Genomic DNA, 19376 nt, shown 5'->3' with positions numbered 1-19376 from the left:
TTCTGCACCTTTTATAAAATATGGAACGCTTCACTTATATGTGTGTGTGTGTGTGTGTGTGTGTGTGTCCGTGTGTGAAGGCACTTGGCCCTGTGGTTAGAGCAGCGAACTTCTGCTGACTCTTTCGCCACAATTTCCTCTCACGCTTTCTTCCTGCACCTTGCAGTTCACCTGCGACGGACCGGCGTCCAGTCCTATACGCCAGGGAAACCGGGAAGCCGGCCCTATGAGCCAGGCGTGGCTCGAGAAGGAACAAACAACAACAACAACAGCAACAACAATAATATATATATGTATGTGTGTGTGTGTGTGTGTGTGTGTGTGTGTGGTGTGTGTATATATATATATAAATGTGTATGTGTGTATGACAACCGGTATTTTTTGTGTTTACTTCCCCGTAACTTAGCAGTTCGACAAAAGAGACCGATAGAATAATTAACAATTAACAGGCTTAAAAGGGAAATACGTACTGGGGTCAATTAGTTCGACTAAAAAGAAATTCCTGAAAGCGGTGCTCTAGCATGGCCGCAGTCTAATGACTGAAGCAAGTAGAGAATACATGATAGAATATTTTGTGTATTGTAGAAGTATAACCTATTTAACATCATAATCTTATATGGGCCTCCAAGGGTCATACTGACCCTTCCACCCCACCCCAAGAGTCATACGAACCCCAGTTGAGAACCGCAGTACTAAAGGATCGCGATTTCGACATCGATGTCTCAGCGGCATTAGAAGGGTTAGACCCTTACATTGCTCTCTCTCTCTCTCTCTGACTTTCCTTCCTTCCTTCGCCCTTTTCAAGCCTAGCCAGGCTCATGGGCCCGGTTTCCCGGTTTCTGTGGCGTATGTGTTCCCCCCAGCTGGACGAGACGCCAATCCATCGCAGCGTTACTCAAGAAACAGGAAGAGAGAGTGAGAGAAAGTTGTGGCGAAAGCGTACAACAGGGTGTTTTCGCTCAATAAACACACACAATGCCCGGTCTGGGAATCGAAACCGCGATCCTCCGACGGCGAGTCCGCTGCCCTAACCACTGAGCCATTGCGCCTCCACTCACTCAGACTTTATTTACTCCTTTATCTTCTTCTCCCTTCGCTTTTCGTCTTGTCCACCTCTCCCTCTCGCTCTCGCTCTCCCACCCCTCAATCAGTCTGTGTTTATAAACATCAGACAATATCCAGAATAAATCATCTGTTACTGTAGATTTGTCAATTAGTTATTCTCTCTCCAGAGGTTATAACTACAAAATTGTTTCAAAGCAAAGCCAGAAATATTTTCTCATATACAATTGATTAATTCATATGTTTTATGGTGTGTTACGCAATTTTGCCCGAGCCAAAATCAGCGATATTGATATTAAAACCACTGGTACTATCATAGGAAAACAATTACAAAATATATGCACAACTATAGGCGCAGTAATAGCCGTGTTGTTAAGAAGACCGCATATATATTACATTAAATATAGAATGAACACGTATATTTTAAGCATATATTTATATATATTTGTGTACATTGTTACAAAGTCAACAGTCACAATGCAGCTAATACTGTTAAGTAGAGACTAAATATTTGACTGAATATCTTTATCTTTCGTCACGGGAAATGTAAGTCTGTGAGTGTGTGTATGTTATGTATACATACGAACACACAAGACTCTCTCTCTCTCACACACACAACACATACACATATTTTATATACATACAAACATACGTACATACATACACATACATATATATATATATATATAATATATATATATATATATATATATATATATATGTATAGTAGTCCGACTATGTGACATCTTGGATCAGCTGTCCTCTATACAGTAACATGTGGGGTGATAAAAACCTCGTGAACGGATCTGGTAGGCGGAAACGGAGAGAGGTTTGTCACATGTGTGCGTGTGTTCATGTTTCTGTGCCACCCCCACCACTTGACAACCGGTGCTGGTTTGCTTTTGCCCCACCCACCCCTACCTGGCGTTTCAGTAAAGAATAAGTAACAGAAAAAGGTGCTGGGATCAATCGTACCTTTTTAAGCATGTTGAATAAAAGACTGCGGTCCAATGACGGAAGTGACATTTCTCACTCACTCACTCACTCACTCTCTCTCTCTCTCTCTCTCTCTCTCTCTCTATATATATATATATATATATATATATATATATATATATATATATATATATGAATGACCATGGGATTGCCTCAAGAAGGTTCCCTTCTGATCCACAAGTCTTGGCAAGGTTGTTTATGGAAGACCAGCAGTTGCTCATGCATACCAGCCTCTCCACTCCATGCCACTGATGTTATCCAAGGGAAAAGCAAAGGGGCTGATACAGCTTGGCACCAATGACGTCGCAACTCATTTCTACTCATTCTTTCAAATATATACAATACTGAACCAAGAACTTTCTCTTTATTATTCTACTATATATATATATATATATGCGTGTGTGTGTGTGTACACATAAATATGTAGAGGCACACGTACACATGTAGAATAAACATTTGCCTCCTCAGTATACAGTTGTAATCGGTCTCCGTTTGCAGGAGTCGACGTCGCATCAGGCGGTGTCGCACAGAAATGCAGATATTTCGGCCCCGTCTACTGCGACACCAGTGCTACCCGGAGCCACCCACTCTATTTTATATGTTTTGTATCATCCTAATCGCTCGTTCTTGCTGCGCTGCTCGTATTCACTCTTGAGCCGGATGTAATAGCCTGCTTTCTCAGCAGTTCCAATAAATCCTCTAACACCTGTCTCCACAGGAAGGCATATTGCTCCCCATCCATTGTTTTCACAGATTTCAAGCCATTTTTTGCAATTTCTCTCTTTTTCCGAGGTAAAGGTCTTTGATGTTCACTTTCCAAGGAACTATCAGCTCTACGACATACACACATAACCGGCACTCTGTTTGTCACGACGACGAGGGTCCCACTTGATCCGATCAACGGAACAGCCTGATCGTGAAATTGACATACAGGTGACTGAGCACTCCACTGACACATGTAGTTCTCGGGGAGATTCAGTGTGACACAAAACGTGAAAAGGATGATTTTTGAAATACAAATACTAAGCATTTTGGCTTCCCGGGTGGACTGGAGCAACGCGAAATAAAGTGTTCTTACTCAAGGACACAACGCGCCGCCGCGAATTGAACTCGCAACCATACGATCGTAAGCCGACTACTCTAACCACTAAGTCACATACATACATACATACATACATACATACATACATACATACATATACACACTCATACATACATATACACATATACATGCACAAACATAAATACATACATACATATACACACATACATAGATATACACATACATACATACATACATACATACATACATACATACATACATACATACATACATACATACATATACACACTCATACATATATATATACACATATACATGCACAAACATAAATACATACATACATATACACACACATACATACACACATACATAGATATACAGATACATACATACATACATACATACATACATACATACACATATGCATGCCGGCATATATGCACGTGTACATATACGTATTTGGTCACAGATATATACACATTTATACGAATAAATAAATATATATATGTATATATATGTATATATATGCCATCACGCTTCAGGACCAGCTACTGCAACAGCCTGAGTTTCAAGGGCCCACAGCTTTTTAATATTCTCCCAAAGAGTCTGAGGAACTTGCACAAAGTAGATGTAGCGGTTTTTAAATCAAAGCTGGACCTCTTCCTGTCGAGAGTCCCAGATGAACCTACCTCAAAGCAAGAGGTGCAAATGAGAGTAGCTATATCAAACTCCATTCTTCACCAAGTGACACATATTAGAGGAGGCTCTTCGTAATAACAGTGTAGCACAAAACGGCGGTGCATCAGCATGGCCGCAGCTCTGAGCTGAAACAAGAAAAACGAAAACGAAATACGAAATATATATATATATATATATATATTATATATATATATATTATATATATATATATACATACATGCATACACCGATATATACATGTATAAAGAGAAAGAGTCAACGAGATAGAGAAGAGAGAGAGAGAGGGGGGGGGGGCAGAGATACAAATGGTTTGAATTAATTTATATTAATACATAATGTATCTTATGTATTTATAGAATTAATGATGTTTATTCCTGATGAAACAGGTGTTAAAATAACTAAATTACGATCTATCTGTGAATTGTATGCGTTTCTGCTTTCCATATACATAAGTGCGTGTGTGTATGTGTGTGTGTGTGAGTGTGTGCATGCATGTATGTATATATATGTATATGTATGTACGTATGTATGTATAAATATATATATATATATATATATATATATATATATATATGCACATGTATGTGTATGTGTATATGTAGACGACCTGAGTCAATAAAATGAGTCAAAATATATACATATATAATCAAAATATGAGGCGTATATCTATATTTATTACCAGGACAGGTGCGTGTTTCTGGAAATCATTTAATCTCAAAGAATTAATGAAGATTGTTGTCGGCTGGAGTGGGTGATAGAAAGATTGAATGTGACCAAAGTATAAGCACGCTAACGCGAACAAAGATTCTTACTTTAATGCAGAATTTCATTGAAGTTGTGCGTTTGTTCGTGTGTGTCTAATTGGATGTATGTATTTACACGCACACACACACACACTTAAACGTACATGAATACGATTATTTATACATATCAGTATGGATACATACATATATACATACATATATACATACATACATACATACATACATACATACATACATTCATACATACATACATACATACATACATACATACATACATACATACATACATATATATATATATATATATATATATTTCTTTATTGCCGACAGGGGGCTAACATAGAAGGGACAAACGAGAATAGACAAAGGGATTAAGTCGATTACATCGACCCCAGTGTGTAACTGGTACTTATTTAATCTACCCCGAAAGGATGAATGACAAAGTCGACATCGGCTGAATTTGAACTCAGAACGTAATGGCAGACGGAATACTGCGAAGCATTTTGCCCGGCGTGCTAACGATTCTGCCAGCTCGCCGATACATACATACATACACACACACACACACACACACACACACATATATCTTACTACTTATTTCTCTACCTGTCTCATACCAATCTATCTATCGGTCTACCAATCTATGTATCATATTTACCATATGTTGCATACGATAAATATTTGCATCGGCAGCTTGATTGAAGTTTGCTTTTGCTAAACGTTTTACAGATGCAGAACACTAGGTCCAACCCTCTAGACGTTTACGCGTATATTTCACCGATGTCTAACGGAGAAAAGAGTAAACACAGGCAAAATATGTGATGCTCTTCGAGCGAATTTATTTGTACCGAGTTAAGAACGCTCTCTTGTCCCAGTTGCTCTTTCTCAATCTCTTCATATCTCTCTGTATCTTTGATTGATGCTATGCAAACCCGTATTCAATGTGGCTCTTGCTATATAAAATGAATAAGGAATAATACTGTTACACTGAATAAGGGCAAGCTGCAATTAAACAGTATCTACTATATGCATCCATATGATGTTCGCATTATTTTACAACTATATATAATACAGAAGGCGTAATGGCCCAGTGGTTAGGGCAGCGTACTCGCGGTCGGAGGATCGCGGTTTCGATTCCCAGACCGCGCGTTGTGTGTGTTTATTGAGCGAAAACACCTAAAGAAGCTCTACGAGTCTCCGGCAGGGGGTGGTGGCAAGCCCTGTTGTACTCTTTCGCCCCAACTTTCCCTCACTTTTTCTTCCTGTTTCTTGGGTAACGCTGCGATGGACTGGCGTTCGTCCAGCTCGAGGAACACATACGCCACAGAAACCGGAAAACTGGGTCCATAGCCTGGCTAGGCTTGAAAAGGGCACATAGATAAATTATGGTCTGCTTAAAAAAAATAGAAATACTTACTGTAAAAACAACTTACATTTTTGAAATCACATTTTTGGATCACATTCTCTTTCGTAAATGATTAAGATATTGTGTTTAACAAAAGCGAAAGTAGAAACATTTACTGTAAAAAAGAACTTGTATCTTTTCGTTGGCAAGTTACTAAGACTTTGTGCATCATAATGTGTCTAATCGAAAGGTTAGAGTTTCTTCCCTTCCAGGATTAAGCTATTTTCGGAGTATTTTCCCATTATGCACCGTTTTGGGTATTAATGCTCCGCCCCCAAACCGCCAATGTCTCAAAAACCATTTGTTCGATTTACGCGAAATTTGTTCTATTCAGTTTCTATTCACATTTAAGGAGAGCTTAATTCACAGTATTTTCCCATTATGCGACAGTTTGGCTGTGTAACACTGCAAGATTGAAGTTAATTTTTAATATAATATAGATGCATACACACACACACACACATACACACACACACACACATACACACACACACACACACGCATACACACACACACACACACACATATTCTGCGTTAAATAAAAAAAAATGGTGATGAGTGAAAATTCTGTAAATAATAATAAAAAAACCGTGTATTGGCTAAAGATAGAATAAAGTGGGTAATAGTTCGCGTGGGAATCGAACCTAACTACTTTATATTCACGGCAAGAGTATTAACCGATTATAGCAGCCTATCCATCGACTTTTTTCCCTTTAGATTTAAGAACGCACATGTTTGTTTACACAACGCTATAAAATTACAGTTCTTAAATCTAAACGGGGAAAAGTCAGTGGGTGGGTTGGTGCAATCGGTTACCATACTTATTACGAATATGAGAAGTGTGGGTTCGTTCCCCACGTGTACTAATACCCACTTTTCTTCCGTCGAGGGCTTATATACCCCCAATATTAGACTATTTTCATTAGTCAATACACGGTGAACACTTTTTAAAGCTTATTATTATTATATTGAGATTTTAGCTCACCTCTGTGAAGAGATTTCCCTCCGATAAAAAACACAGCACCATGCCTTTGAACTGTGTATATATATTTAGTATACAGATGACGAGATTAATTTAGAATTGTTTCAACAGCGTTCACCGGTACACACACACATACGCACATATATATATATATATATATATATATATATATATATATAAATGTATGCATATATAAATATGTATGTGCGTGTGTTATATGGTTGGCGATCTGTTACATATTTACTATCCAAGCATCACTTGTGGTGAGAATTAAAGTTATCTAACCCAATTATCAATCATCTAAAATAAAAATAAAATTTTTGTTTTATTATTAAAATTACTTTGTTCGCGATTTTACTCTTTCTGTTCGATTACATATTTCAAACGTTTATAGCATGCTCTCTCAAACGTCGAAACTATCATTCTTGCATATTTTCTAGGGTGAATGAAAGAACGGAAAAAGAAAAGAATTCAAGTAAAAATATGACTGATAAATACTACCACCTTGCAGAGAAGTGAATGCATATTCGAATAAAAGCTAATTATTTTTGTATGTCTGCAGACCAAAGTAAATTTTGACTTTTATCATGGCTGAAAGACCTTTCATCATAAGTTTGGTCATTTAGGCTTAACCTAGATCTAAACAACAATGGCAAACGCAAGTTAAAACCCTGGCATGCCAGGAATATAGTAGTTATATTATTGAAACTCGCTATTACATAATACTTAAGACCTGTGTGACACTAGAATACATAATTCTATATTATGTTATATATTAAACTCACTAATGACATGAAATTTCTTTAATCATAAAATACTGTGGCAATCTAACGTGATCAACGAACAACGGGATGGGAACCAGTACTGGGTCGTGGATTATTTGGTCTCTGGCAGCACAGAACGAATTAGATTTTAAATCTAATTTCTACTTTATTGTCTATCCCAATCGGCAGAGTGTTTTGTATTCTGCATGAATTATATATGTAATATATCTGCATTATATATGTGATAATTAAATTATATGCGTGGAGGCGCAATGGCCAAGTGGTTAGGGCAGCGGAGTCGCGGTTTCGATTCTCAGACCGGGCGTTGTGTGTGTTTATTGAGCGAAAACACCTAAAAGCTCCACGAGGCTCCGGATGGGGGTGGTGGCGACCCCTATTGTACTCTTTCGCCCCAACTTTCTCTCACTCTCTCTTCCTGTTTCTTGAGTAACGCTGCGATAGACTGGCGTCTCGTCCCGCTGGGGGGAACACATACGCCACAGAAACCGGGGAAGCGGGCCCATGAGCCTGGCTAGGCTTGAAAAGGGTGCATAAATAAATAAAAAAATAATTAAATTATATAGTATGCTCTTTATTTGTTATGCGCATGCTCCGCTGGTCTGTGGAAAAAATTGTCTTGCATGAAGCCTGTTCGTAGTTGAAAAAATGATCGGGGACCGCTGCTCTACTGGACATTTCTGTCATGTTTTATTTATATCATTGTTTCGTAAACTTTCTTTCCTTACGATCCTTTCTTTTTATCAAATACATTTTTCTCGCTATTTCTTCGTATTAATATTCAACATGTAAAAATAAGTTCTGCATGTGATTAATTTAAAAGAAATCCTGTTAATAACAAATTAAAGCTCAGGAAATATAAATAATGAAAATGTTAGACTGCATAACACGTTGCAAATAACAAAAAAATGTATTGTATGACTATCTTCCATGGGATAAATATGTTTTGTTTATTTTAGTACAATACAAGAAACTGTGACTTAATATTCATCAATGATGTTTTTAAAGGAATTTCTAAGTTCCCAATAGAAATTTGTCTTTTATTGGTGTTAAAACTGAAAAATCTGTTTTAGAAAAATATGCTAAACGAAGTCGTAGAAGAACTGTTATTGTTAATCTCGATAGCTTTAAGAATTCTGATTTCATATTCGACTGAAAATAAAAATAAAACGCTTTTAATTCTGTTTTTGAAAATAAATTCAAGTTTGAGACTTGAATCGTAAGACAGCTCTGCAATTCTTGAGCATTAAAGAAAAAAAATCCACGTGTTTCATCGCTAATTGTTGAACAAGTGAAAGGCTCTTCAAAAATCAAAATTGTCAATATACACTTAATAATATTTGCCGGACTGTTTACCCACATATAAAATGTGATCATATATGATCTGCGTAATTGAATTAAAAGACATCTCATTTCCTCAGACAAAATCATCAATGTATCTCTTTTACTTGTTTCAGTCATTTGACTGCGGCCATGCTGGAGCACCGACTTGACTCGAGCAAATCGAACCCAGGACTTATTCTTTGGAAGCCTAGTACTTATTCTATCGGGCTCTTTTGCCGAACCGCTACGTTACGTGGACGTAAACACACCAGCATCGGTTGTCAAGCGATGTTGCGGGGACAAATATAGACACACAAACAAACACACACACACACACACACACGCATACACACACACACACACACACACACACACACACACACACACACACACACACACACACACACACACATTGTTTGGTGCTCAGAGGTATCAATGTTGGTTTTTACTTTGCATTAGATTTCCTCAGAGGCGATAGCCGCTGAGGATTGTAAAATGGACGGGATGAAAAAAATACCATGTTTTAAAAGTTTAAACACTTTTTGCATTTGTAGAACACAATGTCAAAGAAAGAAGAATCATATCGATGCCAACTCAACTTTGTCTTCTCATTAATAAAATTTGGAGAGAAGGAGCCTAAGGCGTTGATCTGGCAGAATCGTTAGAACGCCAGGCTAAGCAGAATTTCGTCCGTTTTTATGTTCTAAATTCAAATTCTGCTGAGGATGACTTTGCCTTTCATCTTTTCGAGATCGATAAAATAAGAACTAGTTGAACACTGGAATCGATGTAGTCGACTGTCCCCCAACTATTCAGAATTTCAGGCCTTTAACAGAAAGGATTAATAAAGTAGGTGCAAAGTGCCGAGGGTAAAATGCTAAGCAGTATTTCGTCCGTCTTTACTTTCTGAATTCAAAATCCTCCGAGGTCGACTTTGCCTTTTATCCTTTCAGGGTCAATAAAAATAAGAACCAGCTGAGCAACAGGGGTCGATGTAATCGACTGTCCCCTACCCAGAATTTCAGGACTTGTGTCTTTAACAGAAAGGATTAATAATTTGGGTGAAAGTGCCAATAGGTGGTTTGTATCAGGTAGAGCTCTACTATTCTGTGTCGTATAGAGGTGAAATTTGATGCACTGACAGTAGTAGACGGTCTTATCCAGCCAACGAAAGGTCATCAACTTTAGTCTGTCAACCTGCCAAGAAATAGCAACCAAATTTCCCTCTAGTTATACCTTTTCTGTCTTACAAAAGGACAGAGGAACATAGATAATGCAATCATAGATACACTATATCTGAGAAAACATACAAAAAAAAAAAGCAATTAACGAAATGTTAAATGCCAGAATACTTTTGGTTATAGGTCTGCTGGTTAGAGCTGAGTATCTTAATCATATATATATATATATATATATATATATATATATATACGTGGTTTACTCTTTGTATACTCCCTTGTGCCTTTTTTCTGTATTGTTACTCTTAACCCTGTTTTTTCTTGTGCTTGTGCTTATGTAGACGTGTGTATGAACCTTTATGGTGTGTGTGTGTGGGTTTGTATGTATATGCATATACTTTTGGCGACAGATGGGAGTGAGGATGTGTACACTTTCAAGAGAAAAAACTTGCTAGGATTAACGATTTAACATATATCAAAATGATCATAAGGACGGTTTTCTGGATTCTGTTGCGGAACGGGCCGTCAAGGTATTATTCACTGTTGTGAGCTAAGTGGACTAAAGTAACGTGAAATGTAGTGTCTTGCTCAAGATCACGATGTATCACTCTGTCCAGGAATCGAAACCACAATCTTACGTTCATGAATGCAACACCTTAATCACGAAGCCTAGCGTCCCCACCACACGCACATACAAATACATGCACACACACACATGCAGACAGACAGACAGACAGATAGATAGATAGATAGATAGATAGATAGATAGATAGATAGATAGATATAGATAGATAGATGATAAACATGCCGGCTCAATGCCCTGAAGAACTGGTTGCCTCCTATATTGTGTAAGAGAATCTTTACTGAATATAACGAATCACGGCAGAAATCTAATCATAACTGAGAGATGGATCTAAAAAAAGAATTTCGAAACCAATAATCGTATGTGTACGTGAGTGTATGGGTGTGTAACGGAAGATTTGCTCCAAGGTAAGATCAGACATATTTCCTCTATATCGTATATCAGACGTTAGCAGTTTTCGTCTATCCTTTCACACTATAAACTTATGTTACTGCCCCCAAGAAATATATAATTTATATGAATATTTGTTGAATTCTTTTTATGAAAACAACTCGCTAAGACTAATAACTACGTAAATAGTGGGGCATGCGTTTTATTACCGCGTACGTATGTGCGCGTATAGAATATACCTGTGTGTTATGCGTGTGTTTGTATGTGTGTGTGTTAGAAATTCCAATAACATATCAATGCTGATTTCTCTTCTTTAACCCACAATCACATGTTCATTAAGATTAGTAGGTCTCAGTATATTACTGGTATTTTACCTGAGCAACCATCCCTATATCTCATCACCGGCAGAGTGATAAAAGGTAAAATTACATCAAGATTTTGAACTGAACACGTAATTAATTAGCGGTTTCAGATTTTGGCACAAGGCCAGAAACTTCAGGAAAGGAATCAAGTCGACCTCATCGACTTCACTGCTCAACTGCGACTTAACGCCCCCCGCCAAAAAAAAAAAAACCGAAGAAAAACGGAAACAATTTTTTTAAAAAATTCATTAGCTCGCGTCTGTTTTAATAAATTGCTGTTTGTTCCTTCTCGAGCCACGCCTGGCTCATACGGCCGGTTTCCCGGTTTCATTGGCGTATAGAATCCCCATCTAGATCGGACGCCGGTCCGTCGCAGGTGAGCTGCAAAATGCAGGAGGGAAGAGAGAGAGAAAGTTGTGGCGAAAGAGTCAGCAGAAGTTCGCCATTACCTTCTGCTGGAAGGCCGCGTGGAGCTTAGGAGTTTCGCTCATAAACACACACATCGCCCGGTCTGAGATTCGAACCCGCGATCCCTCGACCACGAATCCGCTGCTCTAACCACTAGGCCATGTGCCTCCACGGTTTAATAAATGACTTGTATTTATCTTCACGTGTATTTTTTCGATTTTCTGCTTCAATATCAGTTTTAAGGTTGGGTGGCGAGCTGGCACAATCGTTAGCACTCCGGACAAAATGCTTGAGCAACATTTCGTCCGTTCTTACGTTCTGAGTTTAAATTTCGCCAAAGTCGGTTTTTGCTTTTCATCTTTTTTCAGGTCGATAAAATAAGCACCGGAGAAATCAACTAACCATCCGCTCCAAAGAAATAGCAGGCCTCGTGTCAAAATTTGAAATTAATATTATTTCTAAAGTAGGGTGGCGAGCTGCCAGAGTTGTTAGCATTCCGGGCAAAATGCTTCACCCGTCTTTGAATCTTAGATTAACATTGGTTTTTAAGATATCTTTTATTCTCTTTTTTACTCTTTTTTTACTTGTTTCAGTCATTTGACTGTGGCCATGCTGGAGCACCGCCTTTAGTCGAACAAATCGACCCCAGGACTTATTCTTTGTATTCTATTCTATCGGTCTTCTATCTTCTAAAGATATTCCATCTTTGTATTCTATCGGGCTCTTTTGCCAAACCGCTAAGTTACGAGGACGTAAACCCACCAGCATCGGTTGTCAAGCGGTGTTGGGGGAACAGTCACAGACACACAAACACACACACACACACACACACACACACACTGTATATATATATATATATATATATATATATATATAGATACACATATATACGACGGGTTTCTTTCAGTTACCAAATCCACTCACAAGGCTTTGTGGGACTGAACCTGGAAATATGTAGTTCGTAAGCAAGCTACTTACCACATAGCCACTGCTTATGTTCGCTGAAACCGATGTAAAGTCGGAATAAACCGACTGAAGTTGATGTTTGTTAATTTTTTTTTCAATCAGTTTCTTATAAAACTACTTTAATTCGAAAATGATGTAACTCGAAACGACGTAAGTTGAGGTATGCCTGTACTGGGTGGGATCAGTTTAATTGTCTAACGCCAACCCTTCAAAATTTATGGCTTTGTTCTCAAATTACAAACAATTATTCTGTGTCTGGGGAGAGTCATTTTCTTTTTGTGCCATACACTCACCGGTAGAATTTCCACACATTTCTTTTATTTACCTAAAATTTTCGTTGCGTCTTGCAACCTTTTCAATAGTCTTGACTCTGTCCGTTATTTACACTGCATTCCTTTTTGTTTGCTTGTGCGCATGTGTGTGGGTCAGTGTGTGTGTGTGTGTGTGTGTGTGCCTATGCATGCATGTACGTATGTATATATGTGTGTATGTATGTATGCACGTGTGTGTATGTATATATGTGTCTGCATGCACATGTATATATGTATGTATGTGTGTGCATCTGTATGTAAGTATTCTGCATATTCATGTGCTTGCATGTCCGTGTCTGTGTATTTTCTATGTATGTGTGTGTGTGAGAGAGCGTGTGTTTGTATATGTATGCACCTCTGTCTCCTTGTGTGTGTAGGTCTGTGTGTGTTTTGCACCGTTTGTTTTACTTCAATCGACCAACAATGGTTCTCAACCCTTGGAGATCCGTATGACTCTTGGGGGCCTGTATGACTTTTGGGGGTCCGTATGACCCTTGGGGGTCGGTATGACTCTTGGGGATCGGTATGACTTTTGGGGATTCGTATGACCCTTGGGGGTCCGTATGACCCTTTAGAGTCTATATAAGGTTTTGTTGTCAAAATTTAGGTGCAATTAACCGCTTATATTTCTACAATACACAATATTTTAGTAATTTTTTAATACAAATCCTAATAATATAGATTTGGTTATGAGGGTCCACGCGAGAAAAATAGAAATCAAAAGAGTCCATTACAAAACAAAACAAAAAAAAAACATGGTTGAAAACCATTGATCTAAAAGATGTGTAACGTTTTAAAACTAACATGTCTAATCTTTATATATAAAATTGAGGTTGTGTGCTGTCTGTCTCCTACGATTTAGATTCCTAACTACTCCCACATTTTGCGGTGCAGTTTAACCAAAACCGGGTATCTTATAGTCGTGATTCATATCGAGCCCTTCTGGGTATTAGCGCGCGTCTACGATGAGTCTATGATTTAAACAAAAATTTACCATCAATTTTTCCCATTTTTAATGCATTTTTGGCATATATAAGGGAAGTAAGTCTCTAAAAATTTATTATTAAATCCCAGAACGTAAAAAGCTACAGTACCACCCTCCCCCCTTTGTGGTTAGCCATATTGAGATGGCTGTTATACTTTACATCTCTAAAAATGCTTATACAGTTATTTCCCTTACAAACCCGAGCAACGCCGGGCGATACTACTAGTTTCGAATATATTAAAAAAGTATTAAAGTGAGGAACGCGGTGCGTGTCTGTATGAACAGAGCAACGGATAGAGAGCCGGAATGAACAAATGAATGAACTGTTAACAGCTTCTAACGTGTCCAATATGCGTTTGAGCATCTTCAGTTCAACACTGTTAGGAATATAGCGCGCGGTCTTATCTAACGTAAGTACTTGATAAAATGTCAAGAACGTGTGAAGCTTTTATCAAGATCAAAGGTTGTTATCTAAAAAAGAAAATAATATTAAAAATGATGCTAAACGAGAAGATAATTATAACTTGTTGATCATGTCTTAGTTTGTGTATTGCAATGCTATTATGTAGATTTTAAATCTTCATTGCTACTGACAAAAATACGTGTACAAAAAAGGAAATAAGGTTAGCGTTTAGAATACGACTACATCAACAGTATATATATATATATGTGTGTGTATATATATATATATATATATATATATATATGTGTGTGTATTATATATATATATATATATATATATATATGTGTGTGTGTATATATATATATATATATATATATATAATATGTAGTTTGATTTTTTCCTTGTGTAGTTTGTCTTGTACTCTGTTTTTCTGTTGTAAAAAAATGGTTTGTTCCATGCTTGTTTTTCCGTTTTCATTTCTCATTGAGTTCTACGTCTATTTGTGGTGTCCTGTACTCACGTATATATATTTATATATACATGTATATATACATGTAGATGTAGGTACGTACATATATGTATGTATGTATGCATATATTTTATTTATTACACTATTGTATGACAGCGCCCTCGCGTCGATTCGTTCGTTTCGTTCCGTTCTTCTTCTCCAAGTACTGTTTTATATATATATATATATATGTGTGTGTGTGTGTGTGTTGTGTGTGTGTGTGTGTGTGTGTGTGTGTGCGTGCGCGTGCGTGTGTGTTACACTGTTTACATTTTATTCGAAGCTCAGACTTCATTTCGTTGTCACTCCCAATTTCTCGTTTCTATCTTGTTCTTCGTGTGGGAATTGCAAGGCCTTTCTGTAATCAGCGACTAATTAATCCATCGTTGATCAGGGCGTTACCACCCGTTATGACAGGAAAGTTATGTTTCTACACTCCTCAAGAGAACCACTATAGTATCTCTCGGTTCTCAAGAGAGTAGCGACCAAATCTTTAAATCATACTATAAAACATCTTAAGATTGGAAAGATATGCCGTATTTGATGGCATCAAAGATGTACAAGCATAATTAAACGCATCACCGATTTCAGCGGCGCATATTCAGGAAAGAAATATGTTTTTGTGCTTTAAAGATTATGGAAGGCCCAATTCGCATAGAGGACTTAAGGTGATCTTTGTTACATGTTTTAGGGGAAAATATGCAGCTTTATTTTGGGAAAATAGGCGCAGGAGTGGCTGTGTAGTAAGTAGCTTGCTTACCAACCACATGGTTTCGGGTTCAGTCCCAATGCGTGGCACTGTGGCACTTCTACTATAGCCTTGTGAGTGGATTTGGTAGACGGAAACCGAAAGGCGCTCGTCGTATATATGTATATATATATATATATATATATATATATATATATATAATATATATATATATATATATAGTTAATCCAAACAAGAAAACACAAAAAAACACATCAACGCGAGGACGTGGAACAAATACAGTATTATTGGACGCTCAGGAAAGAAGGGAAGAAGAGGGTTTCGAGCGGAGCTCTTCGACGGAAACATAGAAGGAAAGATCCCGAGAAGGGAAGACAGAGGAAAAAAATCGCTAACGGTACACACGAGGTGTATATATGTTTGTGTGTCTGTGTTTGCCCCCCCCCCCAACATCGCTTCACAATCGATGCTAGTGTGTTTACGTCCCCGTGACTTAGCGGTTCGGCAAAAGCGACCGATAGAATAAGTACTAGGCTTACAAAGAATAGGTTCTGGGGTCGATTTGCTCGACTAAAGGTGGTGCTCCAGCATGACCGCAATCAAATGACTGAAACAAGTAAAAGAGTAAAAGAGCTTATTTATCTCAAGTACAGCAATTGATAATGAAGTTCTTGATACTATGTAATGCGAAAGCGGGTGCTAACTCTTGGAATGCCTTTAATCATAGATTTGCATAGTCAGGAATTAGCAAACATGATGAAAAATAGGTGAAATAACTAGAAGCGGGAATTGAAACCGGCTCCGTACCTTTAGTTTGCAAGGAAAACTAAATTAGTCTCTACTGCTTTTATTTTGGTATGTTTATGATAGCATGTTATCAAATGATGTATTATAATTTGCATACGTACACTCACACCCTTAAACACACAGAGATGCAGATACACACGCACACGCAAATACACACATATGTACAGAAACATGCTCGCACGCACACACATGCACACACACACACACACACATACATTAATTAGCTTTTTCCCTGCAACACGTATTATATGTAATACATTTTGTATTATATATGAAGTTACTTCATTTTATACTCGCAAGCATACTCACATACAACTATACATAAACGCAATCATACAAAGATACTCACACACACACACACAAACATGCACACACACACACACACACACGTGTACATACAAACATAAATAATAATTTGTTTCCGATATCAATTTACACGTATTTTGCATAAGACATTGCTGTAATGTATTAATAGTTACTTAATGTCAGCTGACTCACATTGTATACATACACACACACACACACACACACACACACACACGCACACACACACCACACACACACACACACACACACACACACACACACACACACACATATATATATAATATATATATATACATATATATATATATATATATATATATATATACATATATATATACATATATATATATACATATATAATATATATATATACATATATATATATACATATATATTATATACATATATATATACATATATATATACATATATATATATACACACACACACACACACACACACACATATATATATACATACATACGTACATCTCTTCGTACACGGAAGAAGAGAAACTATTCACGCCATACTATGCTGTCAGTTGAAAGCGAAAGAATTTTCAAAAGATTTTAATTTACAACTGCCATCTCAATATCTATACACGATAAATAACACAAAATGAAGCAACATTGACATGATTAACTCAAGTAGTATATTGGATTTTCCAGCGCATTGAAAACCTATATCAGCCACAAATAACAGTGAAAGCTTGTGATTTTATTTACTGATTTAGTGAAGAAGCCCTTATTGTTCTGGTATCCTGTCCCAGTCTCAGACATCTAAGACAAGAGAAACTTTCTTTTTTACCTTTGTTTAGTATTGGTTTGAAATTTTGGCTGAAGGCCAGCAATTTCTGAGAGTGTGGCAAGTCGATTACATCGACCCCCAAATCCTCAACTAGTACTTATTTTATCGACCGCAAAAGGATGAAAGGTAAGATCGACTTCGGCAGCATTTGAACTCAGAATGCCACTAAGCATTTTGTCCGACGCGGTAATAATTCTTTTCTACTCTAGGCACAAGGCCCAAAATTTTTGGGGGAGATGGCCAGTTGATTAGATCGATCCCAGAACGCAAATGTTTCTTAATTTATCGACCCCGAAAGGATGAAAGGGAAAGTCGATCTCGGAGGAATTTGAACTCAGAACGTAGCGACAGACGAAATACTACTGCTAAGCATTTCGTCCGGCGTGCTAATGCTTCTTATTTCTTTATTGCCCACAAGGGGCTAAATATAGAGGGGACAAACAAGAACAGACAAACAGATTAAGTCGATTACATCGACCCCAGTGCGTAACTGGTACTTAATTTATCGACTCCGGAAGGATGAAAGGGAAAGTCGATCTCAGCGGAATTTGAACTCCGAACGTGATACTGCTAAGCATTTCGTCCGGCGTGCTAACGTTACTGCCAGCTCACCGCCTTTGTTGTTTGTTTAATACTGACGTATTTTGATGATGAACCAGCAAACTTTTGTAGCTATTATTGTACTGTTGCTTAGCTGCAGCGCATTCCAGCCCAAGTATACATATGATTATCATTTGTTTCTAAGATTTTGTTATCCAATGTAACCTTTTTTTGGTTTTGAGAGTACGGTTAAGAACTAAGAGAAATTCGACTACTATTTTCAGCAGGTCGAGTGACCATTGTGAGGGTCGCTCGTCAGCTCTGAAAATTTCGTAGTTAGTGAGTATTTTCGATTGGCTCTATACGTGTTACTGGTGATTAGGAAAATTGGAAATACAAAAGACACATTCGACTCTGGTAGTCAATCTGGTATCTTTGACTCATCTCAAGCAATGAACTGCGGCCATTCTGGAGTACCGCCTTGAAGCGTTTTGTCGAACAAATTAGCCCATTACTTCTATCTGTCTCCTTTACGAACCGTTAAGAAGACATAAATAAACCAACATCGGCTTTCAGGCAGTTTAGAGCATAAACACACACACAAACACACACACACACATACACACACACACACACACACACACACACGCACACTCACACTCACATACACACACGCAAACACAGTTTCACAGTTTCTGTTAACCAAATCCTCTCACAAGACTCTGGTCGGCCTGGGGCCATGGTAGAAGACATTTGCCAAGGTGCCGCGCAGTAGGGATGAATCTGAAACCACGTAGCTGCATAGCGATCTATTTCAAAACACAGCTTTGTCTGCGCCTAATACAAATTTCTAACAATAAAAAAACTACGACAAAAATAAAACAAAATAAATCGTAAGACCATTTCATGTCTTTACCAAGTGTATCGTTGATGTAAATTTAAAGAAGAAATTTAAAGAAGAAACTCCGACAACAAAAACACTAATCTGTCAAGAGATTTACATTTGCAGATTGGCC

The 19376-nt window shown here is 37.6% G+C and overlaps 1 long non-coding RNA gene across 1 annotated transcript in view; it reads left to right on the top strand.

The window, feature by feature from the left end:
- The first annotated feature begins 15361 nt into the window (after positions 1 to 15361).
- LOC118764084 overlaps positions 15362 to 19376 on the top strand; it is an 18733-nt gene continuing 14718 nt past the window's right edge. The window contains exon 1 of the long non-coding RNA XR_004999872.1: positions 15362 to 15402. This is a non-coding gene — a long non-coding RNA (uncharacterized LOC118764084). The remainder of the gene's footprint in view (positions 15403 to 19376) is intronic.

The sequence above is a fragment of the Octopus sinensis genome, linkage group LG7 (assembly GCF_006345805.1).
Source record: "Octopus sinensis linkage group LG7, ASM634580v1, whole genome shotgun sequence".
In the NCBI taxonomy this organism is placed as follows: Eukaryota; Metazoa; Mollusca; class Cephalopoda; order Octopoda; family Octopodidae; genus Octopus; species Octopus sinensis.
This window is presented reverse-complemented; position numbering and strand designations above follow the sequence as displayed.